The following is a 12,154-nucleotide window of genomic DNA, read 5'->3' as shown; positions in this document are numbered from 1 at the left end:
ACGGGTAGCCGATCGCCCGCTCGAAACAACGGTACCGGGATGATGCCTGCAGCTGCGGGCATCATCCCGGTATAACCCCGGAAAGCAGAGTACGCAGATGTGCGTACGGTCGGCGGGAAGGGGATAAACTCAATTTTAGTCATACATTTAGGGGAAAATGTTTTCAGCCACATGTCTTTGGTAAAACAAAAGTCAATAAGCTTATATTTATTGGTTTGCGCAAAAGTTACCCCATTTTGGAAAGTAGACACCCCAAGGAAACTGCTGAGGGGCATGTTGAGCCCATTGAATATTTTATTTTTTTGTCACAAGTGATTGAAAAATTCCAAAAATAAAATTACACAAAGTTGTCACTAAATGATATATTGCTCACACGTGCCATGGTTATATGTGCAATTACACCCCAAAATACATTCTGATGCTTCTCCTGAGTATGGGGATACCTCATGTGTGAGACTTTTTGGGAGCATAGCTGTGTGCAGGACCCCGAAAACCAAGCACCGCCTTCAGGATTTCTAAGGGAGTAAAATGGTGATTTCCCTTCCTCGCTACCTATCACATTTTCGGAGGCCATGAAATGACAAGATACCCGAAGGTCTCCAAACCCCCCCCCCCAAATGACCCCATTTTGGAAAGAAGACACTTCAAGCTATTTGGTGAGAGGCATGTTGAGTCCATGGAATATTTTATATTTTGCCACAAGTTTCGAGAAAATTATTTTTTTTTTTTACACAAAGTTGTCACTAAATGATATATTGTTCAAACATGGTATGGTTATATGTGGAATTACACCCCAAAATGCATTCTGCTGCTTCTCCTGAGTATGGGGATACCACATGTGTGGGACTTTTTGGCAGTCTAATGCCCCGTACACACGGTCGGATTTTCCGATGGAAAATGTCCGATCGGATCGTGTTGTCGGAAATTCCGACCGTGTGTGGGCTCCATCGGACATTTTCCATCGGATTTTCCGACACACAAAGTTGGAGAGCAGGAGATAAAATTTTCCGACAACAAAATCCGTTGTCGGAAATTCCTATCGTGTGTACACAAATCCGACGGACAAAGTGCCACGCATGCTCAGAATAAATAAAGAGATGAAAGCTATTGGCCACTGCCCCGTTTATAGTCCCGACGTACGTGTTTTACGTCACCGCGTATAGAACGATCGGATTTTCCGACAACTTTGTGTGACCGTGTGTATGCAAGACAAGTTTGAGCCAACATCCGTCGGAAAAAATCCTAGGATTTTGTTGTCGGAATGTCCGAACAAAGTCCGACCGTGTGTACGGGGCATTACCGTGTACAGGACCCCGAAAACCAATCACCGCCTTCAGGCTTTCTAAGGGCGTACATTTTTGATTTCACTCCTCACTGCCTATTACAGTTTCGGAGGCCATGAAATGCCCAGATAGCACAAAACCCCCCCAATTGACCCCATTTTGGAAAGTGGACACCCCAAGCTATTTGCTGAGAGGCATGTTAAGTATTTTGCAGATCTCGTTTTTTTGTCACAAAACTTTGAAAATTGAAAAAAGGAAAAAAAAAATTTTTTTCTTTTCTTTCGTCATTTTCAAAAATAAATGAGATCTGCAAAATACACACCATGCCTCTTAGCAAATACCCTGCGGTATCTACTTTCCAAAATGGGGTCATTTGGGGGGGAGGGTGGATTGTGCTATCTTGTGCTATGGGATGTCTACTTTCCAAAAAGGGGTCATTTTGGGGGGTTTGACCTGTCCTGGCATTTTATGCACAACATTTAGAAGCTTATGTCCACATCACCGACTTCTAACCACTTGAAGACAAAGCCCTTTCAAACACTTTTTGTTTACATGAAAAAAAAATTTTTTTTTTTGCAAGAAAATTACTTTGAACCCCCAAACATTATATATTTTTTAAGGCCCTACAGATTAAAATGGTGGGTGTTGCAATTTTTTTTCACACAGTATTTGCACAGCGATTTTTCAAATGCAATTTTTTTTGGAAAAAAACACACTTTTTTCATTTTAATGCACTAAAACACACTATATTGCCCAAATGTTTGATGGAATAAAAAAGATGATCTTATGCCGAGTACATGGATACCAAACACGACATGCTTTAAATTTGCGCACAATGTGCAGCGGCGACAAACTACATACATTTTTAAAAGCCTTTAAAAGCCTTTATAGGTTACCACTTTATATTTACAGAGGAGGTCTACTGCTAATATTACTCGATCTGACCTTCGTGGTAATACCTCACATGCATGGTGGAATTGCTCTTTACATATGACACCAGACCGACACTTGTGTTTGCCTTTGCGTGTGAGCATGGGGGGACAGGGGTGCTTTTTTATATGATTTATTTTGCTTTTTTCTTTTATTTTTAAACTGTTCCTTTCATATTTTTTAATCATTTTTATTGTTATCACAGGGAATGTAAATATCTCCCATGATAGCAATAGGTAGTGACAGGTAGTCTTTTTTGAAAAAATTGGGGTCTATTAGACCCTAGATCTCTCCTCTGCCCTCAAAGCATCTGACCACACCAAGATAGGTGTGATAAAATGCTTTCCCAATTTTCCAATATTTAACCTAAGTCATGAAATGCTTGTAGCTTCTGGTTTCTTAGGCCATAGAGACGATTGGAGCCATTCTGGTATCTGATTAGCTCTATGGTCAGCTGGCGGAACCACCGGCTGTATTCTCGGTTCCCTGTTGGGACAGGAGGGCCCGAGAACACCATGGAAGATGGTGGGGTGGGGAGTTCCCTCCCACTGCTTGTAAAAGCAGTCTAGAGACTGAAAAGAATGATACCAAGATGATACCTAAACCTGCAGGCATCTCTTTGGTATAACCACTCAAAGTCCAGTAACATACCAGTACGTTGCTGGTCCTTGTTGGGCATACATTGTAATGTTCTTTTTTTCATGCAGCCTATGGGCTAAACGAAAAGAGATAGATCGGTGGGTATGCCCACCATTAGAATACCGCCCTTCATCCATCCACTTCTAATGATAGGCATATGCACCTTTTTTTTTTTAACTGTGGTGGTGAAATCACCTCCTACAAGGCTGGAGTCACTGATTTACGTAGCGTGGGAGCAAACGCTGTTGCTGTCAAGATAAATAAATCAGTGCTGCAGCTGAATGGCGTACCTGAAAACAAAAAAATGGTTAACAATAAAACACAGTAAACAGTAAAGTATAAAAGAAATACATACCTAAAAAGCAAACATGATAAAACATAGTAACAATAAAATGTTGGATTGTAGAATACAGTAAAAAAGAGCAGAACAATAGAAAGAGAATAGAGAGAGAGAGAGTACAATAAAACGACAACTATTTTTGTTTTTTTTTACTTTATATTTTTTTTTTTTACTTATTTATTTATTTGTTATCACTTTTAATTGTAACTGTAATGGTTGTACTGGTTGCAATGGTTCAGTTCCACGCTCAGGTCTCTCAAAATGCAATGGCATCTTTGGAGACTCTGTGAAAGTGTGTCCTAGTCTGTGCAGTGCTGTACCCTACGCTAATACTCCACTAGTGTGTGGTAGCGTTCAAAACATTCACCAATGCAAAGACCAGGATGGTCAGGACAGGAGGGACAATAATAGCGGGTGTCACGCCTATATCTGTGCTTTCTACAGACACAACATTTTCTTTGGGGGGCTCGTTGGGTAGGGGTACCAGGGAGGACATACGGAAAACGCCTCTCATGCAGTCAGCTTACTGCATTTGGATTGGGAAGTTGGGCCACAGCACCGTCTGGAAACAGAAGGGCTGTGATGATCTCTTCCTGGAATTTAAGGAAGGATCCAGTTCATCCTGAAGCTTTGTATAGCACATAAGCATTCAGCAGAGCCAATTGAAATAAGTATGCAGACACTTTTTTGTAAAAGCGTCTGGCTTTACGGGCAGATAGGTACGGCGCCAACAACTGGTCGTTAAGGTCTACTTCTCCCATATTAAGGTTATATTCGTGGACACAGAGGGGTTTCTCCACAACACCAGTCGCCCTATGAATTTGGACCGTCGTGTCTGTGTGAAGGGAGGACAGAACAAAAACATTCTTATTATCCCTCCACTTCACAGCGAGCAAATTATTACACTTGTTAAATAAGAGGGGCATATACTGCACTAATAGTAAATAGTGATAAAATATACTCCTGTGATGAAAAAGCTGCGACACAAAAAACATGCGATATTCATGCAAAAAAAATATATATATAAAGGAAGATAGTCGCGGTAATATTATAACAATCTTAAATGAATATGTGTGTTCAAAAACCCAATGCACAAAATAACACTACGTGAGTGAATAAATAGATTATGAAGAACTATACCTATCCATACCAGTGAAAAAAGGCAATTGCAAAAAGTCTGCATAAAAAATTCATATAGTGCAAAAAAATATATAAATGAAACAATGTGTGTATAATTCACATATGATAAGCGCTCAGTCGAATTCCAAAAATATAGAAAGAAAAGGGGAAAAAAAACACACTGAAGATAAAAACTACAGGTTGATTCCACCACCACCGAGGGGACGAGAGATAGGCCTCTCCTTAGGACATACACCAAAGATGACGGAGACCCTTGCCAGATGTGGTGGACCTCCTGTCAGTAGCGAGGTCGCTATTGCCTGCAGATATAGCCCTCTGCGTGGTCTCTGGTCGATCCAAGATGCCAGTACTTCCAGACTCCTAGCGTCCTTCTCCCCCCTTACGCCGTTTTTCCATCCAATGTGTAGAGGGGCTCTCCTTCTGATGAGAAACCAGTACAATCTCTTGGACCGGAATAGGCCGTATAGAAGTATAAAAAAGGAGCTCTAATAGTGTGTTATCCTTAAAAACTATAAGGTTTATTCATAAAAAAGGTTCAGAATATAAATACAAAAAGTTATAAAAAGATTTTGCCGGCAATCAAAATACAAAGCGAACGCCCGTGCTTCCAGGGTCACGTAAAGTGTGGTGACGCCAATGACATGTTTCGTCACACACATGACGTTCTGTGCCCTTTGATAACGTCATGTGTGACGTTATCTACGCATTGATGTCACCACGCTTTACGTGACCCTGGAAGCACGGGCGTTCGCTTTGTATTTTGATTGCTGGCAAAATCTTTTTATAACTTTTTGTATTTATATTCTGAACCTTTTTTATGAATAAACCTTATAGCGTTATAGCACTAATCTGACGCTGCCTGGGACGACACAGACCCTGACTGATGCTAAAACCTAACTGATATCACCTGCCGGGTGATCAAGGGGTTAAACCTTTATAGGGTACTATAAGGCGGGTGCCCTGATGCTATATAAAACAAACTAACTAACCAGCATCATCCATAACACTAATACGGTGATCACTGGTGACAGGGGGTGAAAGGGTTAACTAGGAGGCAATCAGGGAGTTAAAACTTTTATTAGGTAATATATGGGGTTACCTGACGCTATAAAAACCTGACGGTGAAACGAATTAACTAACTGGCTAACTAGCGTCACCTGTGACACAAATACGGAGATCAGAGAAAAGATTTATTAGTGACACTGGCGACAGGGGGTGAAAGGGTTAACTGGGGAGTGATCAAGGGGTTAAACCTTTATTACTGAGGTTTATGGGGGTACCCTAGACCTACCTGGGCCTACTGCTAACTGCCCTAACACTTATTACAGTCACAAATTACACCAATGCAGTGATCAGTGAAAAATCTGAAAACTGCCATTGGTGATACAGTGACAGGGAGTGAAGGGGTTAACTGGGGGGGGGGGGGGCGTGATCGGGGGTTCATTGAACTGATACGCCCATTTTGCCACCCGTGCCATTCTGCCGACATATATCGGCGCGCGACGGTTGGCAAGTGGTTAAGTTGGCCATAGGTGGATTGAATTTCAGCCACTTCAGCAGGGACCAGCCAAGGTTTAGTCCATCTATGGGCAGGCAAGTTGTTCTGAAGTCAATCCATAGATCGACTTCAGTACAGCCAGCCTGTCAGATTATATTTATATATGTATATATAAGCCGCCAGCAGGAAGTCTTCCCCCCTCCCCCAGCAGAACACAATAGCGCTGCAGGAGGGATTTCCCCATCAAGACTGACTGTGTTGATAGGAAAATCAAGCAATTTTCTTTCCATGGTGGAAAGAAAATCAAATCATCTATGGCTTGCCTTACTGGCTGGATCACCAAAAGAAATGAGAAAGAGAGCCTAAAAAAAGAAACTAATATAGCCATCTTATCTAATAATTGGTAAGCTGCAATAAAATAAATGTTTGATTTTGGTATTAATACTGCTTTAAGCCTGCAAAAATGTGAACTTTCTGACTTCATTACAGTTGTAATATTTACTGAATTGCCTTAACTTCATAGGTTAGATTTGGGCTGAGGAAAGGGGAATCCCCTCAGAAACACATTCTATTACAGGCACACACCATCAGAAGACCACATACCAGAGGGTGGGCTTCACAAGTGTCAGAGCCAGAACCAGCTTCTTTCAGTGGCTTCCAGCAGGAGAGCAATGTGGCTCAGTCCACAGCCCAGCTGGGCAGTTCATTTTCGAATTAGCTGGATGACACACTCAGTCCAGGTGATACAGCAGCACTGTCTCATTATACCCGCAGCCTCTTCAACTGTCCTTTTGTGAGTGCATTGGCTTTTTACCCTACGAAGCATTGGCTTCTTACCCTTTTTGATGCATTTTGCATTTTTTTCCCTTTAAATACACTGTTTATAGCTGGTTCCCCGCTGACAGCTGAATGTAAAAAAAAAAATTGATGGCAAAAAAAAATTGTGGAAAAAAAAGGTGTGGGGTCACCTTCGGGTCTGGTATGGATCTGAAGGGGAACCCCATGCAAAAATAAAAAAAATCCATACCAGACTCTTATCCGAGCATGCAGCCGACAGGTCAGGAAAGGTCAGGAAAGGGAGGGGATGAGGGACCCCCCTGAACCATACCAGGCCGTATGCCCTTAACATGGGGGGGTGCTTCAGGGTGGGGGGCTCTACTCCCCCCCCACCCCAAAACACCTTGTCCCCATGTTGATAGGGATGAGGGTCTCTTCCCCACAACCCTGGGCTGCGATTGTGGGGGTCTTCGGGCGGGGGGCTTATCAGAATCTGGAAGCCCCCTAAACAATGGGGTCCCAAGATCCTGGCCCTCCCCCTATGTGAATGAGTATGCGGCCTGGTATGGTTCAGGAGGGCGGGGGGTGCTTGCTCGTCCCCTCCCTTTCCTGACCTGCTGAGCTGCATGCTCGGATAAGGGTCTGGTATGGATTTTTTTTGCGTGGGGTTCCCCTCCAAATCCATACCAGACCCGAAGGGCTTGGTATGGCTCTGGGGGGGGACCCCACGCAATTTCACAAATTTTTTTGCCGGCAATTGTTTTTTTACATTCAGCTGTCAGCGGGGAACAAAATTGACAGCTGATGACTCATCAGTTGTTAAGATCACGGCGGCTGGCTTCCCGGCCCGCTCCTTAGGAACCAGCTTTATACAGTGTTTTTAAAGGAAAAAAAAAAAAAAAAAAACACAAAACGCATGAAAACTTCTTGCAAACGTGCATCAAAACGCAGGTTCAAAAACGCAAAACGCACAGCAAAACGTGCCTTATTCATTTTTCAAAAAACACCTATTGTTTTTTCTACACTTGCGCTTGTTTCTCTTTGGTTTATCTATAGGTTAGAATTGGAACTGCAATTTGCAAAAGCACAATCTATGGAATCCATAGAGCAGGGATAGGCAACCTTTCAGAGGTAGAGATCTACCTGGACAACATGGATGAAATCAAAGATCCCCCCACAATGGTATCCTCTGCCTTCCTTGACATCACTTCACATCACCCCCACAGTAATGTCCTGTGTACCACCACAGTAGTGTCCTCTGCCCCCCTTTACATCATCCCCCCACAGTAGTAGTGTTCCCTGTCCCCCCATAGGTGTTTCCTCTTCCACCCCACTAAAAAACTATTAGTGTGTAGTAGTAGTCCTCTGCCCCCCCCCCCCCATAGCAGTTTCCTCTGCCACCTTTATATCACACCTGTAGTGTTCTCTGCCCCCATAGCAGTGTCATCCTCTGCCCCTCCTCCCCCCCACAATAGTGTCCTGTGCCCACCCAAAGCAGTGTCCTCTGCCCCCCTCCACATCACCCACTTCCCCACTGTAGTGCCCTCTGCCTCTCTGCCCTCCCCAATAGCAGTGTTCTGTGCCCCCCACAGCAGTGTCCTCTGTCTCCCTTCACATCACCCCCCCCCCCCCAAACTGTAGTGTCCTCTGCTCCCAGGGCAGGCGCTACCATAAGACGCCTTAAGCAGCCGCCTTAGGGTGCCAGCCACTTGTTGGGGGTTCAGATTTTTACAGTGCTGCAGATGGGTTTTTTTACACACTGTTCATGTACTTTAGTAGAGCCGACTGTCGTCTTTCACGTGGATGTGTAACAAGGGACTGTGAAGCCGCCTATTACTTCCACAACGGCCGCCATGTGCCGCCTTTCCCCATGCGACCCCGCCTGCATTGTTTACCAGGCTCCGCTGTTCTCCCTGCGGTGTTGTCATGGCGGGGAAGGGCAGCGGGAGCTAAGCGGACCTCCGTCCACTCAGTCTCCCTCCCCACAGACCAGGAAGTGACATGTGTGATGTCACGTCCTGGAACAGAGCTGTCATTCTCCAGGATCAGTGCTGGGAACAGCAGTGGATTAGAGAGGAGACATCCAGGGTCTAATAGACCCCGGGTGTCTCCATAAAGAGAAATTGTCACCTATATGCTATCACATAGGGGGCTATTGGTTTCCTATGTGATAGCAATAAAAGCTTTATTAAAATAAATAAATAAAAATTAAGCCAAAAATATTTTAAGCATATATGGAAATATATAACTTAAAAAAAAAAATTTAAACATTTTTCGACCCCCCCACATACACACTTAATATTAAATAATATGTAAATAGCCAGAATTGATATATAAATAGAGGCAGCATTCATATGTATACCATGCCCCCCTGAGGTCATATCCACCATCACTTCTGCTGAATGCTGCCCACTGGGGAGGTAAAGGGGCATGCTTGCAAGTCTTGCCTACAACTGTGGTCATTAAGTCTAACATCAGCTTGTTGTGCAAAAGTAAGCACATTGGAGATGGAACCCTTTTCAAAATAACATGGTGCCACAGTGCAGTGAATTTTGGTGCATGTGAATACGCACATTTCAGCAGATGCGTGAGGGTGTCATTAACAATTAATGGAACTGCTGTGTATCTGCTAAAGACGTTTCTGTGGTGTCAGGAAAGCAATTTTGCATGCGTTCCCGACACACAAATGTGAACGCAGTCTAAATGTCTCACTTACATCAATGGTCAGTGTAAATCTTCTCATTACATTGGGGCTTGGTGTACAATTCTTTCATTCACACTAGTTGCCAGTGTGAAGGCCCCCCTTACATCAGTGGTCAGTGTAAAAACCCATTACTTTGGTGGTCAGTGTAGAAACTCCTCTTTATATTGGTAATCGGTAAAAAAATTCAAACTTGCATTTGTGGTCAGTTTCGAATCCTCACTTACATTGGTGGTCCATGTAGAAGCCCCCTTTAAATTGGTGGTGAGTGTAAATCCCCTCTTACATTGGTGGCCAGTGTAGAAATCCCCCTTTATTGATTGTTGATGTAAAATCCCCCATTACATGGTTGTGTAAATTCTTCATTACATTGGTAATCAGTGTACATTTCCCTTTACATTGGTGGTAAGTGCACAATTGCCCTTACACTGGTGGTCAGTGTAAATCCCCGTTTACATTGGTGGTCAAATGTTTGCCCAGGGTCCAATCAATAATAAAGATTACTGCCGATTAACTCGAAAGGTTAACTGAGGCAGCTCGCACTCTCCATTGAGTACTGTGCTGCCTCCCGCTCTTTGCTTTGCTTTGAAGATGAGAGCGGCAGAGGCTGGGGGAAGCCAGGTAGATCGCGATTGACGACTTGCCCCTTCTGTAGAGTGTCATAGAGACACTCTTGTCTCCTGTCCGTGCAAATGGCGCAGCTTTCTACTGATTCATGTAACTGTTGGTAATCTGTATAAAAATCTATCACAGAATTTTGCCAGAAAGAATTTTATCTACAATACAATACTTATGTGGCACCCTCTACTTAGGTAGGTGCTAGAATTGAGATTTTTGTCAGTGCAGGTAAATTTAGGTAGGCCTGTTGCTGGGAGTGGCTTAGAGTAGGCTAGTGTCTCACAGTTAGTTTCATTTTTCGGTTACCTCCCTTCTGCTTCTAGAGGCTTCTAGAAGGAAGGTGGTGAAGAGAGGTGGAGCTGCCTGGGGTGTTCTAAGGAGCCCTGACCAATCCCCAACCTGGATTGGCAAGGGGCAGACCTCCTTAAATACCAAGAGTCAGCCTAGCTGGGGAGGAGTTGTTCGGATGGAAGAACTGGAGGTGGAGTATTAGGCTGGCGGGGCCTTTGAGGAAGCCCCCTACTCTATGGGAGTACTCTATTGGACATACTCTATTGGATCAGGGGCTCAGAGCTGAACAGGGACCCCACCCAACCCAAGGGTCATCCTGAACAGAAACAGGAGTGGACAGCAGGGAATACTGCCGGGCAAGTCTCCAGGAGGGATCCATCAGGTGTCGGTGAGTGGCAGGCACAGTCAGGAGAGCTGGGAGAAGCATGTTAAAGAGGACTGGGAGTGAGCAGTCAGAGATGGATGTAGAGCCAGCGGGAGAGACTGTGATGCTACTGGCAGTGAAGTTGGACCGCTGCAGTCAGGAGGGCTGTCAGGGACTGCAAAGGGCTTACTGGGATCAGTAGTCCACCAAAAAGGGTAGCTAGCACCAGAACTGTTTTTTTTTTTTGCTACACTACAGGGGCCTGTGGTCCCTGCCGGTAATAAGGTACTCTTTGCTAAGGCCTGGCTAGAACCAGAGTTATGCCGTGTACACACGAGCGGACTTTTCGGCATCAAAGGTCCGACGGTCTTTCCGATGGACTTTCAACAGACTTTTGACGGACTTCCGACGGACTTTCCAACGAACGGACTTGACTACACACGATCACACCAAAGTCCGACGGATTCGTACGTGATGACGTACGACCGCATTAAAATAAGGAAGTTCATAGCCAGTAGCCAATAGCTGCCCTATCGTCGGTTTTCATCCGTCGGACTAGCATACAGAGGAGCGGATTTCTCGATAGGAACTGGGTCCGGCGGAGTTCCGGCGGAAAGGTTTGAAACATGTTCCAAATCTAAAGTCCGTCTGATTTTCAACCGAAAAAGTCCGCTGGAGGTCCGATGAAGCCCACACACGGTCAGATTGTCAGACGGATTTGTTCCGTCGGACCAGTCTGGTCGAAAACTCCGCCCGTGTGTACACGGCATTAGGCCTAGCCATGTGCTAGCTGCGCCTGAAGAATTGTGCTGGAGGGAGAAGGAGAGATAGTCTGCAGCAAGTGTTGTGCAGGAGGAGAATATCTGAATTGTCCCAAAGCATGCAAGAATAATTTTTCCGGGCATCCCATGAATACCTTAACCCAATCCAAGTTCTAATCCCCTCAATAAAATGCAAAAACAAAGCTGATGGACTTGTTCATTGCCTTGGAGTGTCTGGAAGTAAATGCCGGACTGGGCAGGGTGACAGGTGGGCCACATCACTCGGCAGCCCCTAGGGGGGTACCGCTACACTTACATATATACAATTTACTCCAACATGGAAGAGGTCCTATGTACCTCCATATTTCTTATCACTAATATGGAGGTATTTCTTAATTAATTCCTTGCAGACATAGCACAAGATCTCCCTGACTCACACAGCTTTAATGAATTTAATGCAGGTCTTTCTAATATGCCCATACACTAGAAAATTATAACAAAGGCTTTACTGAACTCAATGTATGCAGATTTTTTTTTTGTGTAAAAAGCAAGGTCTTGTAATTTGTTTGTGCATGCACTTGTATTGATTTGGTCCTGCTGTGCAGGTTTTGCTAGTTATAAATTGGATAGAGTATACTATATATGGGAGGATGGAACATCAATAGGGAATGAGCAGTGCTTCAGTCCATTGTCTGCCTTTTCATCTGTCTTCTTAGAATGTGTTTACGTAGCAGACAACATTGAGTCTGCCTCTGACACCTGTTCAAGACCCCGTCACTATTTTTGTTTTTCATTTTGCAAAATCTCACTTG

The 12,154-nt window shown here is 44.2% G+C and overlaps 1 protein-coding gene across 2 annotated transcripts in view; it reads right to left on the bottom strand.

Annotated features, from left to right (window-relative positions):
• Window positions 1-12,154, bottom strand: part of SPTBN2 (spectrin beta, non-erythrocytic 2) — a 1,434,510-nt gene that overhangs the window by 624,664 nt on the left and 797,692 nt on the right. The gene's annotated exons all lie outside the window — the stretch shown is intronic.

The sequence above is a fragment of the Aquarana catesbeiana genome, linkage group LG11 (assembly GCF_042186555.1).
Source record: "Aquarana catesbeiana isolate 2022-GZ linkage group LG11, ASM4218655v1, whole genome shotgun sequence".
NCBI classification, from domain to species: Eukaryota; Metazoa; Chordata; class Amphibia; order Anura; family Ranidae; genus Aquarana; species Aquarana catesbeiana.
This window is presented reverse-complemented; position numbering and strand designations above follow the sequence as displayed.